Source organism: Diabrotica virgifera, chromosome 10 (genome assembly GCF_917563875.1).
Source record: "Diabrotica virgifera virgifera chromosome 10, PGI_DIABVI_V3a".
In the NCBI taxonomy this organism is placed as follows: Eukaryota; Metazoa; Arthropoda; class Insecta; order Coleoptera; family Chrysomelidae; genus Diabrotica; species Diabrotica virgifera.
In genome coordinates this window covers 75,873,384-75,888,096 of record NC_065452.1, presented here as the reverse complement: position 1 = coordinate 75,888,096, position 14,713 = coordinate 75,873,384, and positions in this window count along the sequence as shown.

Genomic DNA, 14,713 nt, shown 5'->3' with positions numbered 1-14,713 from the left:
TTTTCATGCTAAGAAAAAATAACCATCTAAATTATTTTTAATACCATATTTAGATCATATGAAAAGCATTGCTATTCTTTAATTATCACTTTTTCAATACTTCTAATATACACTCACAGGAAAAAATATTCTTAGAACTACATTTTCACTCTCAAATAAATTGAAAATCAATGATAATTTTCATTCTATCATGTATTTAACTCCATATAGTAATCTTTGATTACAAGATCCACATTTTTTTTGTCCAAATACTTCCTTATATTCGTTTAAAAAGGCTTTTTCCAGTCAAGAAGAATCAAGGTCAATGAAAACATATACATCAAACCTCACTTTTTCCGTAGTTTTTTCTCTGTCAAGTTCTGATAAGGTGAAACACCTTTTTATAGAGGCCCTGTTTCTTAGATACTTAAGGAAAACCAGCTAATAGAAGGTTTTCTGTTCTTTTAGCCACTGGAGGGAGACTATAACAAAATTTAAGTCACATTTGGATGCTTCATTTATTTATGGAATAAACAATCATTTTGGTATTATTTTGGGTTTGGATTGGAAGAGTTTTGGATGTTTTTTTTTCTCGTTTCTGGAATAGACACTAAGTTCTATCGACACTAGCAAGTACCTCCTCGTCAATACTCTGTGTTGCTGTTCCTTACCTCCCGAGGATTGGGAAGATCGGAGGATACGTACCTGGCTCTCTCATCATCAACCTCACCAGGATTTTGGAGAAGCCACAGGCCTACTTTTGTAGAAACTCCAGGTTTTTATAATAAAATTTGAATTTTCAATCCTTTTAAATAATAGTTTTCAATTTTCAATTTTTTTTTCAATAACTCAAATACATAACCTTAATAATAATATAAATTCACCTTCTTAAACCCTATTATCTTTATAATATTCAATAATTTTTTTTTGTCAACGAATTTTATATTTCATTTTCATGATTGTATCAGGTATTTAAAATAATCTCAGGATTGTAAACTATCTGGGACGATACTGTGCACACTATCGAAGGGTTTATTTCCTACTCAATAATATTTATTCCATTCACCAGATATTGTCAGGTTGTCACTTCCGATCAGATACGGGATTGTCAGCCAATCTTGTATTCTACAGTAATAATTAGTTTGTACATGCATATTTAGATCAAATCACTTCCTTAGTAGAATAAATTCATTACATATATTAGTTTTTCGTACTGTAAAACCTGCATTATCGACAGGAGTGTACTACCATAGTACGTCGGATATTTAGCTAGGGTATAAAATTGTATATAGGGTTTATAGGTATTTTTTTTTATTAAATGTGGTTGTACATACTTATATGTTTTATTATCCTATCATTTTAATAGTATCTATTAATAGTATTAGTTAGGTACAGCAATATAGGTCACGTGGAGAAGAATTTATTCAATTCTTCCCTGGCGCTCAACACTACTTCTGAATATCTTCTTGGTCAATAGTTCTCTTCTTGTCATTACTCCTTATATTAATTTATTTTCTTTATCATTCAAGTATTTCAGTAGGTACCGTCTTACTAGGGCGTGCAAATACGGCCTGATCCTTCCCTGAGCCCTACTGTTTAGTCTCTTCAATTTCCAGCTAGCCTATTTCTGTAAAACTTTAGTCATTTATTAAGCTACCCCATTCAAACAGAATAATCATACGTTACAATTGGCGCCCAACGTGGCGCCCGACTTTCAGTAAGACAGTACCTTTCTTTATTTTGTTGCTTATTGTAAATTTTTCTAGTAAGTATCTTTCTGGTCTATTGTTGTATATTTTGTAATTATATAGAGATACATTTTTGATTCCTTTTGTACGTTATTTGGAAAATACACTAGTGCACTTATATTGCTGTATTGGTACTATTTTAATTTATTTAAAATAATAATTGTAAATCGTGAGTAGGATAATATTTGAACAGGTGTATTGGTTGACATTTCGGTCTGTTCGGTTTGGTGATACCTGGATATTTATTTTGAATGATTTATTTTTTTTTATATCTAGGTACATTACTACTTTTGATTTAGGTTCAGCCACAATATACTACAGTTAGCTAAATTTTTGCTTACCATACCTATATATAATTTATAAAGTTTTCATTTTTTTATATACATTTTCGTTTAAACATTTACTTAAATTATTTTAAATATCTACCCCAAATATATATCTCGGTTATATTTGGTTTGTCGGTTTGTTAGGTCGTTAGTTTAGCAGCTCGTTGGTTGAGCAGCTCGCTTAGTAGATTGTCGGTTAATTGGGTCGTTAGTTGTTGGGGTGGGTTCGGTTTGTCGTTGTTGGGTTGGGTTTATTGTTACTAAATTTTTCCTACTACCATGTGTACCTTTCAGCCAGAACATTTGTTAGTTAGGGAGTTAGATTATGAGCTGAGGATAAGGGAAATAGAGGTGGAAGAAGCTGCTAAATGTGATAGAAAACGCAGTCTATTGCGTGGTGCTCTTAAACAGGAGCAAGGAAATAGGAGTTTCCGTCAGATTTCAGCTGCAGCTATTCCTTTCCTGGAACAACAACAGGGAATAAATGAGACACTAGAGGATCTTACGCAAAAGATAAATAATTTTAGAGGGACTGTCCATGATAGCATGTATTCTAGATACATTTCACGTCTTGCTCATATCTCTGGTCGTGTCCACTTATTATGTTGCTCAGATGAGGAGCAACAACTTTACAAACGCTCTATGTCCATTAGGATTCTCAGTCTAGAAGGTGAACTCGATTCTCGAGTAAATCCTCTAGCCACGTCCACTCCTGTTTCTTCAGTTCAAGCCTCTAATTCCTTGTTACATCCCAAGCCTGTGCAGGTACATAAGTGGGGAGTTTCGTTTTCTGGTGAAGGTCATTATGACCAAGTAATTTCATTTTTAGATAGGGTAGAATGTCTTCGTGTTTCGAGAGGTGTGAGTGAGGAAGATCTTTTTTCGGCTTCTGCCGAATTATTTACAGGCCATGCTTTTACGTGGTTTATGAACAACCGTGGTAGCTTTACCACTTGGACTGGTTTGGCTCAGAAACTAAAATCCGATTTTCTGCCTTATTCTTTCCAAACTGATCTCTTAGACGAGATCAAGAACCGCAAGCAGAAACCTGGAGAATCAGTGACTATGTTTATTAACACTATGTTGGGTATGTGTAGTCGTTTAGATACTCCTTTAACAGATAATGCAAAAATTAAGATAATTTTAAAATGTTTGCTACCTTTTTACCATGCCCAATTGGCACTTGTTGATATAGACACTATCGAAGACCTGACAGATAAGTGTAAACGGTTAGAGGAAACTCTATCCTGGTCTTTTCATCCTCCTACAACACCTAATTCTGGTGCTGGATTTAACTCTTCCTCCTCGAGAAATCGTTCTTGGCAATCTAGACCCCATACACCGAATGTGTCTGTGACTACTTATTCTTTGTCTTGCTGGAATTGTCAGGTTGTTGGTCACGCATTTCGGGATTGTACCAGACCCCAAACACGGATTTTCTGCCACGGTTGTGGTAGAGAAAATACGCTTAAACGTAACTGTTTTAAGTGTTCGGGAAACGAGCATGCAGAGGCTCGTACCCTGAGCGTTCCTCAAACAGCAGCCCCATCAGGGAACATGACCGCAGCTGTAGACGAAGCTTCAGGTCCAATACCCGCCAGCAGCTCGAACACCTCTCAGGAAGGAAGAAACACTTCCAACCGGAGACCAGCACGCAAACCGAAATCAGGGAAAAAGTAATTGTTAGTAACACTTCAGTTGACTCGTGCGGTTCGCTTGATCGTAGATTGTCCCCTCCAGTCTTAAACTGGAATTTTAGTAATAAGCATAATCAAGACGAGGAGACAGTTCCAAATTCTATACCAGGTTGTACGTTTGTAAATAATAATAATATGTCTATGTTAATACCAGATAATTTTGAAAATAAATCAGAGATTTTGGATTTTGATATAAATTCGTTATTAGTTAGGAAACATAATGATAACCGACCTTATCTTGAAATTGAAATTTTAGGACAATCTTGTTTAGCTCTATTAGATAGTGGCTCGAACATTTCTCTAATAGGTTCGTATTCGCTGAAATTATTAGAAAATACTGATATTAATGTTATGCCTATTTCTTCTTTACAAGTCTCTACTGCGGATGGTGCTATCCAGTCAATTACAGGTAAATTTGACACAGAAATCGTAGTTGCCAATATTCGGAAAATGGTTACATTTTATGTTATACCTTCAGTTAAAAATTCTATAATTCTTGGCATGGATTTCTTGAATGCATTTAATAGTACACTAAATTGCTCAGATTTTTCGTTGTTTATATCTTCCTTTAATGTCGCAACTGTAAGTGCCATTCGTGAGTTTTCTAGTTTGTCTAGCTTAGAACAAAACCAGTTAGAGAATATTATCTCTAAATTTTCTTCTATCTCTTCCAAAGATAGATTAGGCCGTACACATTTAATATCTCATACGATCGAAGTGAACATTTCAACTCCTTTCAGACAATATCAATATCCCATACCTCAGGCATGGCAAGCAGATTTAAGTAAAGAAATTGATTCGATGCTCTCTTTAAACATTATCGAAAAGTCGACGTCGTCATTTTGTTCGCCGTTATGGATGACAAAGAAGAAGGATGGATCATTCCGAGTATGCTTTGATGGTCGCAAACTTAATAGTATCACTACTAATCGAGATGCTTATCCCATCCCTCGGATAGATATAATTCTGAGCAAACTTCAGAATGCCAAATATATCTCTTCGATCGATTTATCCAAAGCTTTCTTACAAATTCCGTTAAGCGAAGAGAGTAAGAAGTATACTGCTTTCGCTGTCAGTGGTAAAGGGTTATTTCAATTTGTCACAATGCCTTTCGGTCTAGTTTCAGCTCCGCAAACAATGTGTCGTTTAATGGACTTGGTTATTGGTCCCCAACTCGAACCATTCGTATTCTATTATTTAGACGACATCATAGTTGTTACTCCTGATTTTTCTTCACATATTGAAATATTGGAGAAATTATTTTCACGCCTTAAAGAGGCTAATCTCACTGTTAATTTAGAGAAATGTAATTTTTGTCGTCCTAATTTGAAATTTCTAGGATATGTTGTTGATCATCAAGGTTTGAGAACAGACCCTGATAAAGTAACCGCTATTAAGGACTTCCCCATTCCTAAAACTACTACACAACTACGTAGGATCTTGGGCATGTGTGGATACTATCGTCGATTTGTGCCTTCTTATTCTACTTTATTATCACCTCTTACTGACCTCCTTAAGAATAGGAAAAAGGGCCAGACTATCACCTGGACTCCTGAAGCCGACGATGCTTTTCATCGTATTAAAGAAGCCCTTACGAGTGCTCCGGTCATGACTTCACCTGATTTCAGTGAACATTTCTACCTCATGACTGATTGCTCAAATACCGCCTCAGGTGGTGTACTCTTTCAGATGAAAGATGGTTCTGAACACCCCATAGCATATACTAGTAAGAAGCTCAATAAGGCCCAGAAAAATTATTCCACTACCGAGCGTGAACTCCTTGCTATTATTCACGGCTTGGAGGCTTTCCGTTACTATTTGGAAGGTCGTAAGTGTACCCTTATTACTGATCATAGTTCTTTACTCTGGATGCATTCTATGCGTAACCCATCCCAACGTTTGTCTCGATGGATTTGTAAGTTGTCAGCCTTTGATTATAATATCGTCCATCGTAAGGCAAATGGTGTTGTAGTAGCCGATGCTTTGTCTCGAACGTTTGATGTCAATCTTCTTGACTTATCCACTTTAGTTCCGGATACATGGTATCAAAAAATGTTAGAAAAGGTTACTCAAGCACCTGATCAGTACCCTGATTTTAAAGTAGAGAATAATATTCTTTATAAGCATGTCGTTAGTTCAGTGGAAGCTTTGTCTAATATGTTTGATTGGAAGATTGTTGTCCCAACAGCAAACCGGGATGAAATTCTTCGTACATTTCATGATAATGTGACATCTGGTCATTTTGGTTCTTATAAAACATTTAGTAGGATAGCAGAATTATATTATTGGCCTGGCATGCGCAACTATATCAAGAAATATATTTCTAGATGTAGAGTTTGTGCTACTTGCAAGCCAAGTACTATGCCACAAGCTGGATTAATGGGTACTTTTAGGAACATTGACTTCCCATGGCAGATGATATCCATGGATCTGATTGGACCATATCCTCGTAGTTACAATGGCTATACCTATTGTTTGGTGGTTGTGGACTACTTTACTAAATTTCCACTAGTTTTTCCTCTTCGTAATGCCACTGTCCCTGCTATTGTGAAATATTTGGAGGAGCAAGTCTTTTTGTTGTTTGGTGTTCCACAAATTGTTTCTTGTGACAATGGTCCTCAATTTGTGTCTAAGGCTTTTAAAAACCTTCTAACTAAATACAAAGTTCAGAAGATCTTTTATAATGCTGCATACCATCCGCAAGCTAATCATAGTGAGCGAGTGAACCGCAGTATTGTAACAGCCCTTAGATCATACACTTATCCAGATCACAGAGCTTGGGACCAGTATATTCACTCAATAGCTCAAGCCATAAGAACTTCGGTCCATGAAGTTACTCAATGTTCTCCAGCTTATTTGAATTTTGGTAGAAATATTGCTTTGTCTGGTGATTATTTTGGTTTAATTTCGGACAATTCCACAAATCTCCCTCAGATCTCTGAGAAACTCCATCGTTTAGATGATCTTCAGACTTTACCCCCAATATTTGCAGACATCAGGAAGAAGTTAAAATCTTCTTACCTTAAGTCACAGAGTCAATACAATTTGAGGAAAAGAGATTTGCGATTCTTTGTTGGTGATCGGGTATTAAAACGTAATTTTGTTAAGTCAAGCAAAGGTGATGCTATTTCTGCCAAATTTTGTCAGAAATATGTCCCATGTGTTGTCAGTAAAGTAATCTCTCCTTTAATATATGAACTAAAAGATAGTTCGTCCAACAGGAAACTTGGTCGATTTCATATAAAGGACTTACTACCAGATAATACTGTCAACGACTTAGCATCTTCGTCGTCAGAAGAAGAAGATTAACTTAACAATATTGATCAAGTTAATTCCTCTTTCTAAATTTTAGAAATACTCGATTGTTCAATGAATAGGTTAACGATTGGATTTTGATTTTAGTCACCAGATAGGTACTCTATGTTTTATCTATTATAGTAATTTTTCTAGCTTTCCATATTCTATGTATGTTAGGTGTCATTAGTTATTATTGAGATTTAGCTTAATTTGGCTTATTATTGAACTGGTATGGAACTGTAACACCTTGTATGTAATTATGCTTATATATGTCATCACTTGTAGATTAGTGTATCTACAAAATAGGTTTAGATTATGTTTATCTGGTGTTGTGTTTAATTTTGTAGTTTCTACTGGAAAGTTATTCCAATGCTTAGTATGATTCCTTGGTACATTAGCTTATTGTGGTCTAAAGAAGCCATCATGATATTTGTTTTGGTAAAGGCAATTTGAGTATACAGTGTGATTCCAAAGTTATACTTCATTGGTCAAAATTTAATTAAGTTAATTGAGATAAAAATTTATGATAAAGACTATGAAGCCATTTCGTTATGTACCGTATTGAATATTTCTTAGGAAAATGGTTTGCCTAGCTTGGCTATGCAAATACGTGGGTTCGAAACTTGTATTACTTATCAACTGTGCACATGATAGGAGACGGATTTCCTGGCTCACAGTTGCCTAGTCCTGGGTCATACCTTAATTAGTTCAGATGCTGAATTTTTATGATGGAATGTTTAATCATCATTTTAATCATGCACTAGGCATTCTTATTCCATGTTCAGTTTATGATCATTCTATAGAGACTTAGTCTTAAACTTGTCTGTCTATTGTATACTTACTCTCCTTTAGTTTTATCAATTTATTGTTCTGATAATAATGGTAACTTCTTGGATATCAGTCCTATGGAAATATGGTAGCTTTTGCCTACACCAAGGGATTATTGTGTTCGAGCATCAGCTTTCCTGAAAACTCATTATTTTTGTTTGTATGTGAATTAGAGTCAGGATCAACGTCCTGTTGTCTGTGCGTGACTAGGGAACATTTCCTTAATCTGCAGTTTCTTTAGAAATTGATTTACTTGTTCTCTAGTATTTACTTAATTGGATTTATTTATAAGAGTTAATAATATGTGACTTCTTGAAGTATTTCATGAGAGATGATTCCGAAATATTGGTTAGCTTTTTCTGGCTATTCCCATAAATTTGTTGTAGCTATAGCTATAGTTAGAGAATCCCAGAGTAAGCTAACTTCTGTTATGTCTACCATTTAATTAGGTAGACCTCCCGTTGCATCTGATACAAATCTGATGATCAGTTGAGTGAGGGTCATATTACCCAATATGTAATCATTATTAGCACATTGAGTGTTAGGTTGTAGCGTTGCTAATTAAATCTGCCTGATTGTTCCACCTTGGATATGCTTCCATATAAATCTATTGTCCACAGTCGGATCAATTTAGGATAAAAGGCTTGCTACAATAATTTCTTTTCTTGTCCATACATAACTCTTATATTTATTTTGGTTTATACTATGGTCTATGTTTTAGCTTTTTGGAACTGGCTACGAGATTTCTACTGATTGTTCACTTTGGATATGCTCTATTTAAATCTGTTGTCCATCGATAGAACAATTTTGTACTACTCGTCCCACTTGACTTTTTTGAGAATAGAATTTTTCTAAATTATGGAATTTAGTAAAGGGTTATAATAAACCTTAAGTATGTATGTTGGTACCATATGAGATATATCGGGCATTAAGACAACTCCATTTACATGACTCATAATTTGCGGTTAGGTATGATCGATCGAGTCAGCTGTAAGTGTAAGTTAGTCGTCGTATAGGTTATATTGAGTTTTCTATTCGAATATTGTTGTTATGGTGTTCTTGTTGACTATAATTTGGGGTTTTATAGAAATCTACTGAATCAACTTGAACACAACTTGGTCTTTAGGATATATATCAGAGTTTGGACGATGTCCTACGGTAGGTTAGTTTAGAGTAGTGAAGTATTCGTAGGTTCGTATTATATTTTAGAAATTTGGTTTGGTCACGCCTGTGTTGGATCCCACAGCGTGTGATTTTTTCTCTGTGGATACTTGTATGGAGTATCTATATGAGTATATATATGTATATGCATAATAAAAAAAAAGATTGATCATAGGATCAATTTTTTTTTCTTACAAGTAATGGGGGAATGTAACGATGAGTTACTACTATCGTTACTAAAATGTTATTCCGATGGGAACTAGGTATGCAACCAACTTTACAAGCACTCGTATTAGAGGTTGCAGTTGATAGACGATAAAGTTGGTAATATCTGGTAGATTAGAGTCTAGCAGTTGGCAATGACGATATCCGGCAGGGGTGTATGTCATATCGGCCATAGCGGCTGGCACTTCACTTGAATTTTCGTTCTTGTCCGATCAAGAAGTCCTCCGGTGGCCATTGTAAGAATTTACCTTTTGGTTGAAATAAGTTATAAGAAGATTAATTTACGTTGGAGGAAGTTTTTATTTTTTTGTTTGGGGTTGTGAAGAGTTTTTGGTTCCAATATTTTTTGAAGAAAACAATGGGTATGTATGAAAAAAAAATATCACTTAACTATGGTTTGCCATTTCTTTTTCATGCTAAGAAAAAATAACCATCTAAATTATTTTTAATACCATATTTAGATCATATGAAAAGCATTGCTATTCTTTAATTATCACTTTTTCAATACTTCTAATATACACTCACAGGAAAAAATATTCTTAGAACTACATTTTCACTCTCAAATAAATTGAAAATCAATGATAATTTTCATTCTATCATGTATTTAACTCCATATAGTAATCTTTGATTACAAGATCCACATTTTTTTTGTCCAAATACTTCCTTATATTCGTTTAAAAAGGCTTTTTCCAGTCAAGAAGAATCAAGGTCAATGAAAACATATACATCAAACCTCACTTTTTCCGTAGTTTTTTCTCTGTCAAGTTCTGATAAGGTGAAACACCTTTTTATAGAGGCCCTGTTTCTTAGATACTTAAGGAAAACCAGCTAATAGAAGGTTTTCTGTTCTTTTAGCCACTGGAGGGAGACTATAACAAAATTTAAGTCACATTTGGATGCTTCATTTATTTATGGAATAAACAATCATTTTGGTATTATTTTGGGTTTGGATTGGAAGAGTTTTGGATGTTTTTTTTCTCGTTTCTGGAATAGACACTAAGTTCTATCGACACTAGCAAGTACCTCCTCGTCAATACTCTGTGTTGCTGTTCCTTACCTCCCGAGGATTGGGAAGATCGGAGGATACGTACCTGGCTCTCTCATCATCAACCTCACCAGGATTTTGGAGAAGCCACAGGCCTACTTTTGTAGAAACTCCAGGTTTTTATAATAAAATTTGAATTTTCAATCCTTTTAAATAATAGTTTTCAATTTTCAATTTTTTTTCAATAACTCAAATACATAACCTTAATAATAATATAAATTCACCTTCTTAAACCCTATTATCTTTATAATATTCAATAATTTTTTTTTGTCAACGAATTTTATATTTCATTTTCATGATTGTATCAGGTATTTAAAATAATCTCAGGATTGTAAACTATCTGGGACGATACTGTGCACACTATCGAAGGGTTTATTTCCTACTCAATAATATTTATTCCATTCACCAGATATTGTCAGGTTGTCACTTCCGATCAGATACGGGATTGTCAGCCAATCTTGTATTCTACAGTAATAATTAGTTTGTACATGCATATTTAGATCAAATCACTTCCTTAGTAGAATAAATTCATTACATATATTAGTTTTTCGTACTGTAAAACCTGCATTATCGACAGGAGTGTACTACCATAGTACGTCGGATATTTAGCTAGGGTATAAAATTGTATATAGGGTTTATAGGTATTTTTTTTATTAAATGTGGTTGTACATACTTATATGTTTTATTATCCTATCATTTTAATAGTATCTATTAATAGTATTAGTTAGGTACAGCAATATAGGTCACGTGGAGAAGAATTTATTCAATTCTTCCCTGGCGCTCAACACTACTTCTGAATATCTTCTTGGTCAATAGTTCTCTTCTTGTCATTACTCCTTATATTAATTTATTTTCTTTATCATTCAAGTATTTCAGTAGGTACCGTCTTACTAGGGCGTGCAAATACGGCCTGATCCTTCCCTGAGCCCTACTGTTTAGTCTCTTCAATTTCCAGCTAGCCTATTTCTGTAAAACTTTAGTCATTTATTAAGCTACCCCATTCAAACAGAATAATCATACGTTACAGTGATCCATTATCGTCTATAATGATTAGCATATTACTAGACAGGAAGCAAACATTAATAGAACAGGTCTGATCTACCACAAAAAACATTAGTGCTTGGCATTCGCAGACGATTTGGTAATCTTGGCTAGGAGCAAAATAGAACTTATAGAAACAGTCATGAAACTCGAGGAGAGGGCAGCAACCAAAGGATGGTATATAAATGAAGCAAAAACAAAGTATATGGAATGAACAAATAAGCAATTCGTTCGGGGGCAATACATAACAATGACAACAGCGAAGGGAACACAGTATAAATTCGAAGAAGTTGAAAGATTTGAGTACTTAGGAACTGTCTTCACAAGAGATCCTAACTGTGAAGAAGAAATACAAAAGAGAATTATGTCGGGCAACCGCGCTATATTTGCTTTTAATGGGTTGTTAAGAAGTAAAAATATATCACGAAGAGCAAAACTAAGAACTTACAAGACCGTAATAAGGCCGATAGTAACGTATGCTTCTGAAACATGGGTCATAACAAAAAAACATCAAGAATTGTTATTAGTTTGGGAGAGGAAAATACTGCACAAAATCTTTGGTGCGAAAAACTTAAATGGACAATGGGTAAGAAGAACAAATAAGGAACTAACTGAGCTCTATCAAGATCCTAACATACTAGCAGTAATTAAGGCGCAAAGACTTAGATGGTTGGGCCATGTGCAGAGGATGATTCCATCTAGAATTCCCAGAATGATACTATCTAGTGCATTGGCAGGGAAAAGACGAAGAGGAAGACCGAGGTCACGATGGAGTAATGGAGTTAGAGAAGATATGAGAAGAATTAACTTAAGGAACTGGGAAAGAAAAGCGACTGACAAAAGGGAGTGGAAAAGAATAGTACATCAAGCCATGGGCCTACTAGGCTCGTAGTGCTTACATATTATAATATCAGTTTTCTAATATTATCCAGGTATTGTTTAGTTTCGCTTCCAGTGATTGTATTTTTTTTCTTGTTTTTTTTTGAAATATTTATTTATTATTTTATTACTATATTTTTTTATTGTGCTCATAATAGATTGCAACATTGTCTATAGACATGAATGCAGTAACAATAAATAAAAAAAATCGGAGATCCACACCCCGGATTTGAAATCTAAACCTCTGCTTTACGAATCCGAGTTTATCCGAGGTCTACCCACTAGGTCACTAGTCACTCTTAGACAATATTTTTTCCTGAAACGGGAAACTTTTAAAGCCGGGTCTAGACTATGTAACAAAACATGCTAATAACAAAGTTGTACAACAAAGTTGTACAACTTTGTTATGTAACTTGTTATACCGGGTGGTGAATTGGAACACGGGCCATAGGAAACTCAATGTAAAATTCTAAACTGTTGAATTCCTGCTTCCCTAATTACTTTACATCAAGTCATAAGAAACTATTTGTAGAGAATTGGAATCTGTATTGAAAACAACTGTTAATATTGTTCTACGAACAATAATTATTCAAAATTTTGTAAAAATATAATACAATTTTCAGAGAAATACGCCAAAGTTACGCCACACACAGTGAAATAATGTGTAAAGATTGCATTCGGTGACAATGAATTTATTATATTAACAATTTGAACTGTCAATTTCTTTATTTATTTTATCATTTATTGTTTAAAACACAATAAAGTTGATCAGATACCCTCAGTTAAGGAGAAAGTAATAATAATAAAGATATTTTCTTCAGTCAATAGTGTGCTCACTGTCAGTTAAATAGTAACGTGTGGCCTAACATGCCCGCACACACCTACTGCGGTAAATACATTATATTTTTCAAAATTTTGGAATGTGTTTAAATCGTAGAACAATTGTAACTTCTGTTTTTAATACAGATTTCAATCCTCTACAAATAACTTCTCATGACTTTTGATGTAACATAATTAGGAAAGCAGGAATTCAACAGTTTAAAATTTTACATTGAGTTTCCTATGGCCCGTTTTCCGATTCACCACCCTGTATATAGCATGAGTATCCAGACTATATAACAAAAAACAAAACAACAACATGCGCATAAATTTTGCAGCATTTTAGATGGATAGCTGGTAGGTTAGGTAGTATATAAAATTGCGTCATATAAGTATGGAGGATCTCTTCATAGCAACAGCAGCTTGTATAATATTGTGGAGGCGACAGGGGCGTGTTAAATTAATATTTTGGGTGTGTCCTTCATTAGCAGCTCGAGCAAAATATAGGTAGTGGTACAGCTCTTTTAGCTGATCTGGAAAGAGATAACATAGACCCATCGGCAGGACACATTAAATGTGATGGCAGTTTTAAAAGCTTCTTAAGAATAGAAAGTTCTGATTTTGAATTTCTTATAAATGAAATCGGCCATAAAATAGGCAGGAAAGACATTTCGAGATGCAATTCCAGTAAGAGAAAGATTAACAGTTATATTATTAGCAAAGTATATTTTTTAAACTTTTTACTCATTGTTTCAGAGAGGAAGTATAACATTTCTGTAAAATTTAATTCCTCAGTATTATCTTCTTCACCTGTTTATGATTGAGTGTCACTGTCTGTTTGAATTGGTGTAGCTGGAGAAGTAGCGGATGTAGATGTAGTGGACGGAATAGAAAGGCTCAGATATATTGTATGATTGAGTGCCTGTTTGAGTAGCTGATGAAGCAGTCTGCATCTGTGTAGCGAATGAAGTGAATGTTAAAGTTTTATGTCTGAACACTCTGCTCTGTAGAGAATATTAGTTATGTCAAATTTAGAGTTGATTTGCACCGATTTGCTGTTAAGGTTCCGCGTACTGCCTTTCATTTGTTGGCTTGAGTTATAGGCGTACGTGCATTAGTTTTAATTATAGTTTCTGTATCTATTTTCACTTCTATTTCAGTCTATTCATCGTGTTTTTTATTTGTTTTTTAAATCAATAAATGTAGCTTATCCCACAGCAATCCCATTATACTCATTACTTACGAAATAGCTCAATTAAATGAGTAGTCAGTTCTTTCGACAATTTCATCGCGTAAATAACCCTACGTGAACAGAGCAAAGAAAAATCTAGCACAATCACTCCAGAATGAACAAGGCGATATGACTCCAACGGTTGCTGCTCGCGTACTATGCCAGAGAAATGTTTCAATAACATGTTTTTAGGTGTAGATCAGTCGCGGTGCGGTTTTATAACTTTCTTTGATGTTTACCGACATCTGTTAGATAACATAAAACATGCTATATAACCAGAAAAATGTTATACAACACTGTGTTTTAAAACTCTTTTATTTAAAATTTTGTAACAAGTTACAAAACTTTGTTATTTAACATGTTTTGTTACATAGTCTGGACCCGGCTTAACGGTAACTTCTTATAGGTAATACACTACAATTTCTGAATATTTTTTC